This window comes from Natator depressus, chromosome 6 (genome assembly GCF_965152275.1).
Source record: "Natator depressus isolate rNatDep1 chromosome 6, rNatDep2.hap1, whole genome shotgun sequence".
Taxonomy (NCBI): domain Eukaryota; kingdom Metazoa; phylum Chordata; order Testudines; family Cheloniidae; genus Natator; species Natator depressus.
Genome location: NC_134239.1, coordinates 50,329,338 through 50,344,657, shown reverse-complemented (window position 1 = coordinate 50,344,657; position 15,320 = coordinate 50,329,338). Strand labels below are relative to the sequence as shown.

General features: G+C 43.5%; 1 long non-coding RNA gene across 1 annotated transcript in view; it reads right to left on the bottom strand.

Moving 5' to 3' along the window:
- Positions 1–1,542: 1,542 nt before the first annotated feature.
- Positions 1,543–15,320, bottom strand: part of LOC141989024 (uncharacterized) — a 97,445-nt gene continuing 83,667 nt past the window's right edge. Inside the window, exon 4 of the long non-coding RNA XR_012639895.1 lies at positions 1,543–1,793. This is a non-coding gene — a long non-coding RNA (uncharacterized LOC141989024). The remainder of the gene's footprint in view (positions 1,794–15,320) is intronic.

The following is a 15,320-nucleotide window of genomic DNA, read 5'->3' as shown; positions in this document are numbered from 1 at the left end:
GGATCTGCTAGGAGTGGTGAGTCTCTGGTACAGCGAGGAAGTAGCTGTGGTATAGGACTCCACTGGGAACAGAGGAAAACTGCTGGATACAGTGAGACACTGGCACTTCTAGTACTTGTGAGTTAGAAGGGAGAGCAGACACCCCAAATGATCTCTCCCTTCCTCTCTGCCCATGGCATCAATAACACATCAAGAACAAAGGAAGCAGGATTGGACTGGGGGAGGGTTCCTGACTGAAAGAGGTTCAGCCAGTAACATTGCTGAAACATGTGGTGAGAGAGATATTTGTTTTGAATTCACTTACCTTGTTAACTTAGGCATTAGTTGCATTTTACTTTTGTTACTTGTAACCAGTTCTGACTTTTATGCCTCGTTACTTATAATCACTTACAATCTATCTTTCTGGAACTCATAATTTTTGTTTTTGTTTTTATTTAATCCAGTGTGTTGGATTGAAGTATTTGGGAAACACCATCTGAGATAACAGGATTTGTGCATGTCATTTTCTATTAATAAAATGATAGACTTTATCTGAGCTTGTATTGTCCAGGAGAGAGCTGGGCAGTACAATATGTACATTTCTGGGAAAATCTGGGACTGGGAATTAGCTGGTGTTGCTCTGCAGTGTAATTCAAGAGGGGCTGGCTGCAGCACTCATATAACTGGGAGTAATTTACATGCCGGAGGCTGTGTGAAAGCAGACCAGGAGTGGTTGCTCTCACAGCGGAGCACTGTAAAAGGAACCCCAGGTTAGAGAACTGAGGGGACACGGCTGTTCAACAGTCCCGATTGTACCGTGGGTAGTGTCACAGCCTCTCCTACTGACTTTTACAAAATGAGGCCTATTTCTGAAGTTGATGATAAGTCTTGTTGAATTTCTTTGATGCACTTTGTTTGCTGAAAAGTTGACATTGTCAACGATAATTTGCTTGATATTTTTAAAACTATATTTTAGCTACTTGTATTCAGAAATGGGTGGGGGAGGGGGGCTCCCAGACAGGGGCCCAGGCCAGGACCCTCTTGCAGGCTACTACTTTGGACTCCCAGGCTAGCTTCCTCTTCCTGGCTGAGTCTATGTAACAGAAAAGAGTTGAGGAGTGGGGGCAGGTGGGCAGTGCAGGTCCATAGCCCAAGCCCAGGGAAGATTGCTTGGAAAAGGAAAGGATCCATACACAGTATCCCTCTGCACATGGGGAGACTATATTATCTTTTCAGGATAATATAAACTACTTTTTGGAGTAGGTAGCAGTCTTAAATATAAATATGTCTGTCACCCCTCCCCGCACGGGGTTCCCTGGGAAGGCAGATCAGCACTGCATGTTGCTAACGCTGTTGCAAACATGGCAAAGCATGTTGGGGAGGGTCAAAGGTGTGAGTGAGGAATGGAAGATTCCTTTGCTGGCTGCGAGAGGCCAAACTGGGAGGGAGTGTGGCGGTTCAATGACAAGACAGAACACAGCTTTTAGCAAGCAAGCAGGCTGGTCTCTGCTAACAGGCTTTCCCTGTCAGCTTTCCACCTTCCCCTTTATTCTCTCTCTTTCCCCGCACATTACATTCTCCAACAGATAAAAGGAATACACTGGCTTTGTTTAACATTCTTATTTACCAATTTCTATCTACCGCATTCCTTGCTCTCGGGCCTTGAGCCCAGTCCTGGGAGGCTTCCCATGGTTCATATCATCTTGGCGAGATTCCAAGGCTGATGCCCTTGGATGGAGCAGTGTGTGCACTACTCCTACACAACACTCCGGGTGTGCCCTGAACGTTGCCAAGCGCATAAACCTTTATGAATCCTACAAGGGAGGAAGAGAGCAGAGAACGGGTTAACTCAATACTTCAGCTAGCTCAGTCCGAAGATAAGACGCTGGCCCCAGTCCAAGGTCATGGAGCCCAACGAGAAGGCTGAAGCTGTATTCATATCTTAGCCAACCCCAGCCAGACATAAGAAAAGGAGAACTAAGCTGAGCAGGACTGCAGAGACTGCAAAAAACGAACAAGATGGCGAAGACCAGCAGAAGGAGGGGAAACAAAGTTTCATGTCCCTGGAGCCGATGTGTTTTGAGAAAGCTGAGGAGGCCACAGAGACCCGGTTTGGACTGGTACAAAGAGCACAGGGAACAGAGGTCGTTGAATGAAATGCCTCCAAAAGAACCCAAGACTTAAAAACCCTTCTGAGAGCCGAGGCAAATCGGAAATCAACAACGGACCCTGGACAATCTGTGCACACAGGACAGAACTCCCGTCCACACCTCCCCCTCTTCTTCTTACGTTACACCCAGGCCTGGTCAGACTCGGGTAGTGTGTGTGTAAGTATGAAAGTGGGTTAGGGCTTGGGGCACTAATGCTTTCTTCCTTCCTCTGAGTGACGTGGGGAATCCCTCCCCCCCCCCCCGCGCAGCACTCTCCATTGTTATTTTATTATTTTATCAATAAAGCTTTAAAACTCAGTTACGTGGTATGCTCCGTCATCTCCTCCCTAAAGATCCTGCTGCCTCAGTCTGATCACCTGATGCCCCAGGCAGCTTGGTAACATAAATCTGTCACAGTTGTGGTGGAGAATTGCGAAAGGGGGGAGCCCTGCGGAGTTCACCAATCAACTGTTTTGCCCTTGGCATTTCATGTTTGCTCTGTCCGGCACTGTTGTTATTTCATGTTGAGAATTTTATAATTAAAGGTAAGCCTCACCCTCAGTCGTAGCATGACAGAGAACTGGAGGGAGGTTTAGCATTCCTCTTTCTACCCTGGTCGGCGGGGAAAGGGTGCAGGTGGGTCTATCCCTGGTTGTAAAAGTACCGGGGAATAGAAGAAGGGCTTAAAGCCCCTCGCTCCACACGACAGGTATCCTCGGTGCATACACCCTCAGTCGTAGTATAACTAAGTTAAAAAGAAAAACATAGGGTGTCTCACTCTGCCCGGGAAGGGTTTTGGTGTATGAACCCTCGGTAGGATTGGACCAAGTAATACAGAGGGAGGCTTAGCATCTCTCCCTCCAGCCCCGAAGATGGGGTGAGCATTGTCAGCCCCAGTGCCAGCGTGGGCTACGTAAACTCAAGTAATTAAAAGATCTTAAGAGTTGTACTAAGGGATTGTAACAACGTGTTCAGGAAACAGAAGGGTACAGCTGCAGACTCGGGAGTCCTGCAGTCGTGGGCAATGGCATCAACGATGGGTTCAAGGCTGGATGTATGGGCATTAGGAAGAGTGGACATGGTAGTCTGGCTGCCCGGACAGCTGGTGTAGAAGAGGTACATGGACCTGATGCCCGAGCCACGGAGGAGGCAGGAAAGAGGGACGGGACCCTGCTGCCTTTTTCAAAGGGGGGTGAGGACCTCTCCCGGCTGGAAAGGGCTCTCACGAAAGTAAAATACTATCCCTGGGGTTCCATGGTGGAGCTTCAAAGGGGCATGCATACTTGGCACGATTTACTAGACTTGTATGCTAAGTATAAAAAGCAAAAGGAAAAAAACCTAGGGGCAGCTGTGGGATTAATTTGAACTGCAGCAGCCATGTGGTATCAAACGTTTTTGGGACAGAAAGAGGAGATGGGGAAAAAGGAAGAGGTGTGTACCTGACGGCTGGTGGAAATTGAGCAACTAAAGGTGAAAATCACTAATCAGGCAGCAACCCAAGCCTACATCCAAGAAAAGTTGCAAGCCTTAAAAGCCTTCCAGGCAAAAAAAGTGGAACATACCTGCCTGAAAGCACTGGCTAAGTAAGTACTGGTCCTTCAGGAGCTCGTCAAAAATTTGACCATTCGTGCTTAGCATACGCTGCAACGGCAGTGTGCCCACCATAAAAAACGAGATTGAACAGGTAAAATGTCAGTTGGCTGTATGTTCAGTCCAGGTAGTGAGCCTTATGGGGGATAAATCGGGTAACCCTTGTAAGGGCTTTGATCTCTCCCTTTGTGAGGATCCTCAATTTTGGGTGGAACCTTGTTGCACCCCTATAGTGGCCCTCATTAAGACCGAGAAAAAGTCCAGCGGGTGAAAGGGGAGAAGGCACCCCCAACTATGAGAAGAGCACCCTGTGGGGTGATTATAAAGGAAAAAGGGATCAGGAGGGGTGGGGGCTAGTTAAGAAGACCATGCCCCTTGCTAAATTGGTAGTAAAACAAAGCCTGTGCCCATGGAAAGGGACGGTGCAGCAAGAAAAAAAGGATTGGGCCCAGACAAGCAGGCAGACAACAGATAAAAAAGTTGAAAAACAGGTTAAAAACCCTAAGGGCATAGTGGCAGGAGTAAGGAAAGAAGTAAGTGCAAACATGGCAAATTCAAACCCCTAAAACAGTATTTAAAATGGTAAAATCTAGGTTAATTAAGGTGTCATTTAAAAAAATAAGCAAGTAATTAAAAAAAAAAAGTAAAAAGTTAACTCTGCAGAGGCTGGAGGGAATTAAACAGTTAAACGTTGTAACAAATGCATCCGATGAAGTGAGCTGTAGCTCACGAAAGCTTATGCTCAAATAAATTGGTTAGTCTCTAAGGTGCCACAAGTCCTCCTTTTCTTTTTTTTAAAAGAAAAAGTGTTATAAAAAAATTCTTGGTTTCTTTGCAGCCATTCTGAAGGAAAAATGGGCCCTTTCCAAAAAAAAGTCTGTAAATAACCCAGGCAAAAAAAACTATCTAATTAAAATCATTTGACTATAAACAATTTAGTCAAATTTGCTAAAAAAATATAAGGGGGTTCTATTAAAACTTAACTGCCCCAAATGTATAAAGGAAATGTAATTTATATACAGCTATGTAAAAACAGAGCAGTGTATATTGTGAAAGGGGTAAAAAAAATGCGAACATACCATGCTACTTAATTAAAATCCTATTAGGGCTCCAAAGGGAGCCACAATAGGTTGTGTTTTCTTTTTCAAATTTTTGTATGTTTTAAAAGCAGAAGTTAAAAGTAAACAGTAATCAAAACTCTGGTAAAAGTTAATTGTATCCCTTGTGAAACAAAGTCTCTAAGCTGCTAATGGCTTTGAATCCAAAAGCAAGCCAGAAAGTGTCTGTGTTAATGCAAATTAGCTAACTAAAAAAGGGAAAAGCCATTAAAACCTGGCGGGCCTATAAAACAAACACAGGAAAATATGGGGATAATTCCTCTGTTTTGCTTGCAACCAGCAAGGGTATTTGTAAAAAAATATATATATATTTTTAAGCAATAAACTGCCACCCCCAAAAGGGTAGAAATATGGGGCTTTTTTGTCTTTCAAAACAACAGCAAAAGCTAATACCAGCTAAAAAGCAACCCAAAATATCATAAATCTACTGTCACAATAAAAATTGTGTTTTGTGTTCTATGCTTTGTCTTGTGTTGTTTGTCTTGTTGCTAGCACTGTTTGTCTTGTTGCTAGCACCAAATGTTGCAGAAAAACCTCCTCAGGTAGCAAACATCATATTAAAAAAAATTGGTTTTAAAGCAGAAATTATAAATATTGTAAACCTGAAGGTAGTTAAAAATAAATTAAGCTCTCTGTCCCAGCTACAGAACAGCCTAATACAAAAACAAATAAAAATAAAAAATCATACTGTTATTGCACATGGGATGTACTGAAATGCAAATACTTGCTTTGTACACCTTAAAACTCAAAATATTTTGCGTAATATCAAAAAACACTAAGGTGTTAATACACTTGCTAAAGCAAAGCAAAAAATCACTGTTTAATACTTATCAATACGAATAAATGCAGTATGTTTCTGGCATAGTAAGGCCAAACCTTTTAATTGGGAAAATTAAAAACGCACACCAAGAAGCTCTGGAAGCAAAAATATAAAAAGTTAGCCTACTCCTCATATGGCACATGGAATCCTTCTGGCTACCCCAGACCTTGAGCCAGTGGGCTGAGGAGGGAGAAAAGCTATTGCATACCAGGGGCTGAACCGAGAGGACTCCTCAAAAGTGGGTGTGCTTGTCCTTGCCTGTTGCTCCAAAGCCCTGTAGTAAAAACATTTTACTAGAATCCTGTATGTAAAATAAATTAAATAATAAAACCAAAGTTCTGTTAATGGGCAACGTGTACGTGTTAATTCCTAAAAAAAGGTGTTTTTAAAAAAATAAAAGTGTTAGCAACCTGTTAGTAAACAAATGTAAATGTAATGTAAGTACTGTGTTTACCAAGTGTGGCGAAAGGCGGGAGGGGAGGCGCCTTAAAGACAGTGCATAGTCCAAACAGACACAGCAGGGCCACAGCAAAATATCTGGTGGGTGGCCCTGAACCTCCCCCGGGAGGAGGAACAAACCCTGTTCCTCCTGTGGTGGCCTAAAGTAAAAGTAAAATAAAAAGCCCTTTGGCAAGCAATAGCAATTACTAATCTCAAAATGTAATATTGTTGTTGTAACCTCCTAAACCAGGCAAACAACATCCATGACGAAAGCCAGGGAGGGCTGTAGCGGAACAACTAATAATTTAGAAAGTTTTTCATCCACGCCTCATCAGTTTCCCCAATAGGTGCATTTGTGTTGTTCTCTTTCTTTCCCTCTTGCTTTGTTAAGAGGACAAGGCAGTAATAGCAAAAACCCAGGGACACCCCAAACAGAAGTGGTGGAACTGCTCTTGCTGCTTCTGGCCTGCAAAATTTGTTAGTGTACATTTGTTGTATGTATGGTGGCAGATATCTATAAAAATCCTGGGGTGTCCAATGCTTTTGTCTTCCTTTGTTAATTTTACCACTGTTCAAAATTGACCGTGGTTAAAAAAAAAGTCAATTATTCATTGGCGGGGGTGGGTGTAATTGTGACTTAGCGTCCTAAAAATGTGGTATCACGTATTATTGGGGATTGGGTGGTCCATCGCGATGTGTGGGAAGTGGCTCCCCCCAATAACATGGCTAAGCGGTATGTGCTGACTACATCTTCCGACTATCAGCACATATGAATTGCAAAGGGCAACACTTGGCAGCTGTGGCCTATGAAGTCCCCTCAAATAATGTGTTAAAAAAAAAAAAAGGCAATGCCAGGCTGCTTTTATGAGGTGGGTCAACACATCTGCTGGGAAGGGGAGGCATTGGAATATGCCCCCACTAAGGTCCATGTGTTTACCAATACCTCTGCGTGTGTTTGAAGAACCACCTACCTCAGGGTGCCTCTTAATTTGCTGTTACACTCTCAGGCACAAAATTTTTCGGGGCATTGGCCCGCAGTTATGCAAAGCATGGTCAATATCTCTAACTATGTTGTGTTTAATTTTTCATGGATTACACCCAATGTTTTCCTGCCCTTGACAGACACCTGGGAACAACTAACCATATTCCAGACAGATCCCTCATCCTTTACCATGTTGCAGCACACGTTTAATCTGAAAAAAGCTGCCTTTGCCACAGCCATCCAGATGGGGCATCTATGCCAACAGGGGAATGTGTTATGCTATGTTACTAATAAAGCCAAAAGCCACTACTGTCTAGTGTATGCAATTGTTGCTGCCCTAACCATTTTGTCTGTGCTATATTGCTGTTTATGTAGAAGATCAACAGTAACCACAGCCACCATGTCAGAGGGAGGGTGGACACCTAAGTGGTGACCCCTCACAACAAAATGTTGATTCGGGGACAAGGGGGGAATGTCACACCTCAGGGCGTTCCCTGGGAAGGCAGATCAGCACTTGATGTTGCTAATGCTATTGCAAGCCTCGCAAAGCATGTTGGGGAGGGTCAAAAGTGTGAGTAAGGAGTGGAAGATTCCTTTGCAGGCTGCGAGAGGCCAAAGGGGGAGGGAGGAAGAGAGCAGAGAACTGGGTTAACTCAATACTTCAGCTAGCTCAGTCTGAAGATAAGACGCTGGCCCCAGTCCAGGGTCACGGAGCCCGACGAGAAGTCTGCAGCTGTATTCATATCTTAGCCAACTCCAGCCAGCCGTAAGAAAAGAAGAACTAAGCTGAGCAGGACTGCAGAGATTGCAAAAACAAACAAGAAGGTGAAGACCAGCAGAAGTGGTGTGGGAAAACAAAGTTTTGCGTCCCTGGAGCCGATGTGTTTTGGAAAAGCTGAGAAGGCCACGGAGACCCGGTTTGGACTGGTACAAAGAACACGGGGAACAGAGGTCACTGAATGAAATGCCCCAAAAGAACCCAGGACTTAAAAACCCTTCTGAGAGCCGAGGCAAATCAGAAATCAACAGTGGACCCTGGACAAAACTCCCGTCCACCCTTCCCCATCTTCTTCTTACATTACACCCAGGCCTGGCCTGCCTCGGGTAGTGCATGTGTAAGTATGAAAGTGGGTTAGGGCTTGGGGCACTAATGCTTTCTTCCTTCCTCTCAGTGACGTGGGGACCCCCCCAGCACTCTCCACTGTTACTTTATTATTGTATCAATAAAGCTTTAAAACTCAGGTATGTGGTGTGCGCCGTCATTTCCCCCTTAAAAATCCTGTGGCCTCAGCCGGATCACCTGACCCCCCAGGCAGATTGTAATATAAATCTGTCACATGTCCCTGGCCAGGCAGCTTGGGGATCTGGCCTGGCTGGGAGCTGCCTCCCTCTAACATACCTTCTCTGGCTCCTGCTTGCTGGGGGGGATGTAGGGGAGAGGGGCTGTGAGAGTGCAGAAAAGTGAGAGAGAGTGTGTGTGACTGTCTGTGAATTGCAACCACATAGCCTTCAGGAATATTTCCCAAGCAAGCAGGGACACAGGATGGTCATTGGTATGAATCACACTTCCATTGGTGTGTGTCCTGTAGGGTGTGCATTTCAGCAGCAATCTCCCTGCTCTTTGAGGTAAGGAACTACCTGCTTGTATTTACTAATCACTCCTATACCACAATAGGGGAAGAAACCATCTCTGCTGGTATTCTTGTCTGGTCAGGTGGGGTAGTGGATGGGATAGCAGGATATATTTTGAGGAGGCACCCGCTACCCCCTCCCACCATTTGGTGTCATTTCTGGTAGCTAGACTAGCTCTCCCTACCCTTGCATCTCTTTAGATATCACAGGCGATATTACTGTGCCAGGGAGAAGGGCCAGATTGCTGATGATATTTATGTTGACCTTTCCAAGGTGTTTGATAGTTTATTAGTAGTATAAGGCCCTACCATCAATCAAACCCTAAACCCGCCCCTTGACCCCTTAAACCACGCCCCTTGACCCCTTAAACCCTGTCCACCTGTCACCAGAAGTCCCACCCCATGGGGGTATTACTTCCGAGGTCAAGGCAGACACATGACTGGAAGCAAGGTGTGTTATGTGACCCCTCTAAGAACTTCTCCCACTGCCCTCTACCAATCAGGACTGGTTTCGCACCTGTAGGACTGCCCCAAGAGAAGATTTGACCAATCAGATTTGACCCATCCGGAAGTGGTTCATGTGACCCCTCTAACAATTCCTCCCACCCCCCTGTACAAATCGCGATGGGTTTCGGCCGCATAGGACCACCCCGAGGGAAGATTTGACCAAAATAGGGCAGGTTCTGGGATGGGGTGAACTGCCCAGAAGAGGATCGTGTGACCCCCTCTAAGAACTCCTCCCAGCGCCCTCTGCCAATCACAGCACAGCACCGTCATCCCATAAGTCCCAGCGCCAGGCAGAAGAGGCCATCTTTTACCAAGAACATGTGTTTTAGAAATCGTGGAAACATGGACTCCTTCACCACCCCTGTGAGAACTTCGGACTTTGTTTTAGCCCTGAGGGTCTTTGACCATACGTGGAGAAAGCACTACATCAGTGATGGTTCCAAGGAGGAGGAGGGAGCGACTGAGGGCAGCCCTTTGGCCCAGCCGTTGATGGATACACCAGAACCTGAACCCGAAACCCAACTACTTGTGAGACACTCCGATGGCATGGTGGCTTCTTGTCGTCCACCCCACAGAGGAGGAAGGCGAATGCAGCTAAGGGGAGTCACCGGTGGACAAGGTCAATGGAAAAGACATCGCTCAGGTAAATTAATTATTAAGAAGTGACAGACGATGACGGGCTGTAATGGGGTTAGGAACCGGGGGCTGTGTAAATCTAAAAACAAGAGTTGGGAACTTACACTTGTTTCTTGTCTGAAAATCTCTTGACAGCTCGACGATGCCTTTCTAGAGGACCCGGAGGCCCTAGACAGCATTGCATCAAGCAGCGAAGATGACCCGGGCCCACCTTGTTTTTGCTCAACGCCAATACAAATTGTTGAAGAGGACTCTGAGGATGACAGCTATGAGGAGTTTAGGAGGAGGCTTGGCATGGAACTAACTGAGCCAGTGCCATGTCATAAGCTTAAAAAATCAGGCGGACTACTGTATGTGTTGCTGTTTATGCTGTCCTTAATCACTGCCTTAGGGAAAAGCTTTTTGAAGATTGTGAGGGCTGTGTCATAGATGTGCCAGCCCAATGGCACCATGACTGTGTGGCTTGCACTTCAGTGGTTATAAACTGCAAGCTCCAGGGCCTGTGTGCTGAGCTGTGTTTGGAAAGCTTATTAAACACTATTATTGCCATAGGTTATGCTATGCAATGTCTGTGCCTAACCCAAGAACATTTAGCGCAAGGGGTGACCTTGATAAATGCTGTGCAATTCAGTGGAGACCCTGACCGTGTTTTAAAGAAAATGACCAAACTGGAAGATGCCTGCTTACAGCGTTATATTGACCATCTAGTCCGCACAAAAAGTTACAGAACCCTGCTTAAGAAAAAGACTATTTGTAAGAAATCTAAAAGGATTAAGTTAGAGAATGCTGAGGGGACAAACATGCAATATAAAACTTGGTAGCTGTAAATAAATAAAACTATTGAAAAGGGCTTTGTGACTATCTGTGTTTCTGTTAGAAGGTCTCTGGCCCTTAAGTGAGCTAAAAGTTTTAATGAAGCATCTTGGTTTGTTTTCAAGGAGCTGTATGTCTTTTAAATAAAAAATAAATTGTTTGTGAGAACGTAGCTCTTGTGTTTTTGTGTAAAAGAGACCCATTTACAGCAAAAAGCTGAAATGTATGTTGTGGGAGGGAAAAAAATTCTAAAAATGTATTTACAATAAAACATAAACAAACAAGGTTCAGACATATGTTTGAGTACAATAGAGCTGACTTATCCAGTTGTACTGAATGGTTTTAACCACACCCCCACTGAATAGCCAGGGCGACTGTGATTACTCACCCTTGTTGCCATAGGGTTAAATTCGGTGGTCGTGCATCCACAGGAAGGGAGGTGGTTGGGTGAGGATGGTGAGTTCTGATTAATATGAAATGAAATAAAACCTCAGGAATTCACAGATGCTATTGGACAGTTTAAATATGACCCCAGGAGTTGGTAGAACGCTACTGGACAGTTTAAATATGACCCAGGAGTTGATAGAATGCTATGGGTCACTCTTTCTAGAAAACACCCCACCCCAAACTTTAAGCATGAAAGAAACATGTTTAAAAAAAACAAGCCTCAAGACATTCATTGATATCTGCAAAGAGCCTCCCCCCCCCCGCACCCGAAATGGGTACTGTTTAATACTGTAAGAAGGCCCTACAGAAAAATATATTTTAACTAAAAGAAAAAAAGCAAAAAAAAAAAAAAAAAATAGCAGCTCAGTTGTGCAGACAACTTGATTCCCCCACCCCAGATCACAAAAGGGAATGCTAGGGGAGGGGTACCTAAAGTCCTTAAGTACCTATTATTTCAGAGCTGTGGTGATCGAATCAACCTGCTAACTACTATTTTGAAGTCTGTTTGAAACAAAGAGTTAGGATGGTATAAAAACCTCAGATATTTTGGTGACTGTCTTTTTCAACAGAAACTCTCTTGAATTGCTGCTGGACTGCAAGAAGTATGCTCCCTGTTTTTAACTCTGAAAATATATATTATATAATGACACTCTTTGGCCATGCTGTCTTAGTAAATAATGGTGCCTATCTTTATTGTAGTGTGATCTGTTTAGCATGGAACCAGTAACTTTAAGCTGCATTTCACCACCAGGCCAAAGTAAAAACCATTTTTAACTATAGTTGTGCTTAATACTGTTAAATTTAAAAACAAAAACAAACAACCAAAAAACCTTCAGGTATTATGCAGATTGTATAGGGATTTGGGATAACTAGCATTTTTGCTTGTTGTTTAACCTGAAGGGCCAAACACACATTGTGTGTGTGTGTGGGGGGGGGGGGGGACGAACAGAACAACCATGTGCCTTTTAAATGCATGTGAGTTTATTGAAAAGTATTTGGTTGAAAACTGTTGGTGCTTTAAACTGCTGGTATGTATGTGTGTGTGTGTGTCTGAGTTTGTGTAAAACATAGGTGGGTTTTTTAAAAGTATTTGGTTGCAAACTTGGTTTGGTGTGTTTATAAAGCTGCTGTTTGTGTGTGTGTGACTTTGTGTGTGTGTGTGTGTGAGAGAGAGAGATAGACAGGGGTCTGTGCAAGACATAGGTGTGGGTTTTTAAAAGTATTTGGTTGCAAACTGTTTGTTTTAAACTAATAGGATTTTTTACTGTGCAAATGTGCTGTGTTTTTAAAATGGGTTGTTTGTTCATAGGGGTTTGATGCATTTGGGGGTAATACTAACTAACATTTTTGCTTGTTCTTTAACCTGAAGGCCCAAACACACGGTGGGGGGGGAGGGAACAGAACAACCATATGTCTTTTAAATACATGTGGGTTTATTGAAAAGTATTTGGTTGCAAACTGTTGGTGTTTTAAACTGCTGGTATGTGTGTTTTAAAGTACATTGCTGGGTTGTTGTTTTTTTAAAGTATATGGCTGAAAACTGATGGTAATGGTGTGTTTCAAACTAACAAGGGTTTCTGTGCAAAATGTGTTTTAAAATGGATTTTCAAAGCAGTTTGGTTTTTATTCTGCAAAATGAGATGTATTTTTAAAAAATGTTTGTGGTTTTTTTTGTTTTGTTTTGTTTTTCTAAGTGGTAGAAATAAATTCAAAACCTATGTACAGCCTGAAATGGATTATTTTGTTTTAAAGCTGTGACTGTTTAAATAGAAAAACACCCTAATGAATATTTTATTTTTTAAGTTTACAAGACAGTTTCATGTGTTTTATAATAATGTTGTTTGCTCCACAGTACAGTCAAAACATGAGAGATCCTTAGACCAGAGGGTAAACAAGCTCAAAAGAAAAAGAAAAGAGACAGCTGAAAAGGAAAATTCGCCAGCATCAGTGACTGATGGATGGATGAAGCCCAGTAAATATATTTTGCTTATTGGTTTGGTTGTTTTATGAGGTTTTGTATTTTATGTAAATACATAGGTGTGGGTGAGAAAGATGGTAAAGTTCAATTTTGTAAAATGTTTTTTCCCCCCCTCATAGGTATGGGCAGCTTTCCTGACAATGCTGTAGACAGAGCTACAAGGACACCTCCACCAGAACCACCAAAGAACCAGGAATCTGCTTTGAGATCTTTAACAATGCTAACGCAAAGCAGCACAAGAGTGCAGATGAAGCATCAGGGCAGTCCAAACCTCATATACGTCAAACCCAAGGACAAAACAAAAGACTCTGGTGAAAACCAACCACACAAACACAACTGCAGTTCCTCAGCAGCCACCACTGCCCCAAGCCCTGAGAAAACTCTGAGCGAAAATGCCCACATTCGCAAACCTGGAGCACGCGCTCTAGGGTTGTGAATAAAAAACCAAGGACTGACAAACCATTCTCCCAACACGATAAGCTCGTCACAGCTCCCCCATATTCTAGTATTTAGGAAAAGTATGATGCTTAATTCAGAAAACTGATGGACGCTGTATCCTCGGGGGTTCTAAAAGAACGGTATTCTAAAAAGATTTTGGGAAAACATGACGCTTCCTTCAGAATACTGGTGGCTGCTGTATCCTCAGGGGTCTAAAAGAAAGGAGGGCTGGAAACCACATCAAAGATGCAAAAGCTCTGGAGGGTGACTTTTTTTGAAAAATACTTAAATTTTTCCAAAAGGTGGCTCTGAGCAGGTATGACTAGCCGTGGAAAGAGGCCTGGGTAAAAAGGGCACCCTCAAGGGTACACATCAGCTCACGTGTAAACAAAAGGGGGAACAGCACTTGGGGGATAAACATTTTTGCTATGTCCCTAAAGCCGGAAAAATCCTGGGAATTTAAGGGCAATGAGTGTCTTTCTATGTTTGTTAAGACCTTTACTGGCAAAAAGTTCTGGGACTACACGTTCCTAGCTCGCAATTCCAAAGGTTATGATGCGTACTTCATCGTTAGACAGTTACTGAAGGAAAAGATGTGCATAGAACTGATCACTCAGGGTAGTAAACTAATGTGTGTTGAAGTTAAGGCCTTGGGCATTCGTTTTATAGACTCTTTAAACTTCTTGCCCATGAAGCTTAGCAACCTCCCGCAGGCAATGGGGTTTGAAGGGTGCAAAGGATACTTTCCACATTTTTTTAAACACTTTAGAAAATCAAAATTACGTGGGGCCTATGCCCAGTGTGGAGCACTATGGTGTAGAAATCATGATGCCCAGGGAGAAAGCAGAGTTTCTTAACTGGTATCGGGACCACAGATATGAGATGTTTGACTTGCAGAAAGAGCTCGTGTATTACTGCCAGCAGGATGTCAAAATTTTGAGACAGGCTTGTATCCTAAACAGAAAAGAGATTATGAAAATGATGGAGATGGGGGATATAGTAGAGAAAACCTGGTAAATTCACTGAGATAAAACTGTGTATAGATCCATTCCGGTACATAACGACGGCATCTGTCTGCATGGCTATGTACAGGTTTATGTTTTTGGAGTCTAACATGGTAGCTCTTCTCCCTCCAGACAACTATCACAGGCAGAAAAAGAGATATTCGACCCCATCTATTCAGTGGCTGTTGTATACCTCTCACAAAGAAAATATATAGATACAGCATGCTTTACAGGGTGGAGAACTACAGGTAGGCCCCTACTTTTTAGACGGTTATGCCATTGTTAACGGGGTATGCTTGGCCTTTGAGTTTAACAGGAGTTTTTTCCATGGCTGTGTCACCTGTTACTGTGAAAAAGCACAAAATCCTATGACAGGGGCAACTTTTGGGTTTCTTTATTACAAAACGCAGCTCAAGACCAACTATCTGAAAAGACTTGGTTTTGTAGTGAGGACTCTCTGGGAGCACGAGTGGGAGGTGACGAAAGAAACAGACAGGGAGCTCGCAGATTTTTTTAAACCGAGCCCAGTTGCCTCAGCCTCTCATGCCTAGGGATGCTCTTTTTGGGGGGAGGACAAATGCTATCCACCTGTATTACAAACCTAACCCTGGGGAAGAAATCCACTATTATGATTTTACCAGCCTGTACCCTTTCATAAACAAAACCAAAGAATACCCTATCGGACACCCCGATATAGTTTATGACAAATTTGGACCCCTTGCAAATTGTTTTGGAATTGCAAAAATTAAAGTGTACCCCCCGTGAGGCCTCTTTTTTTTTCCCCAT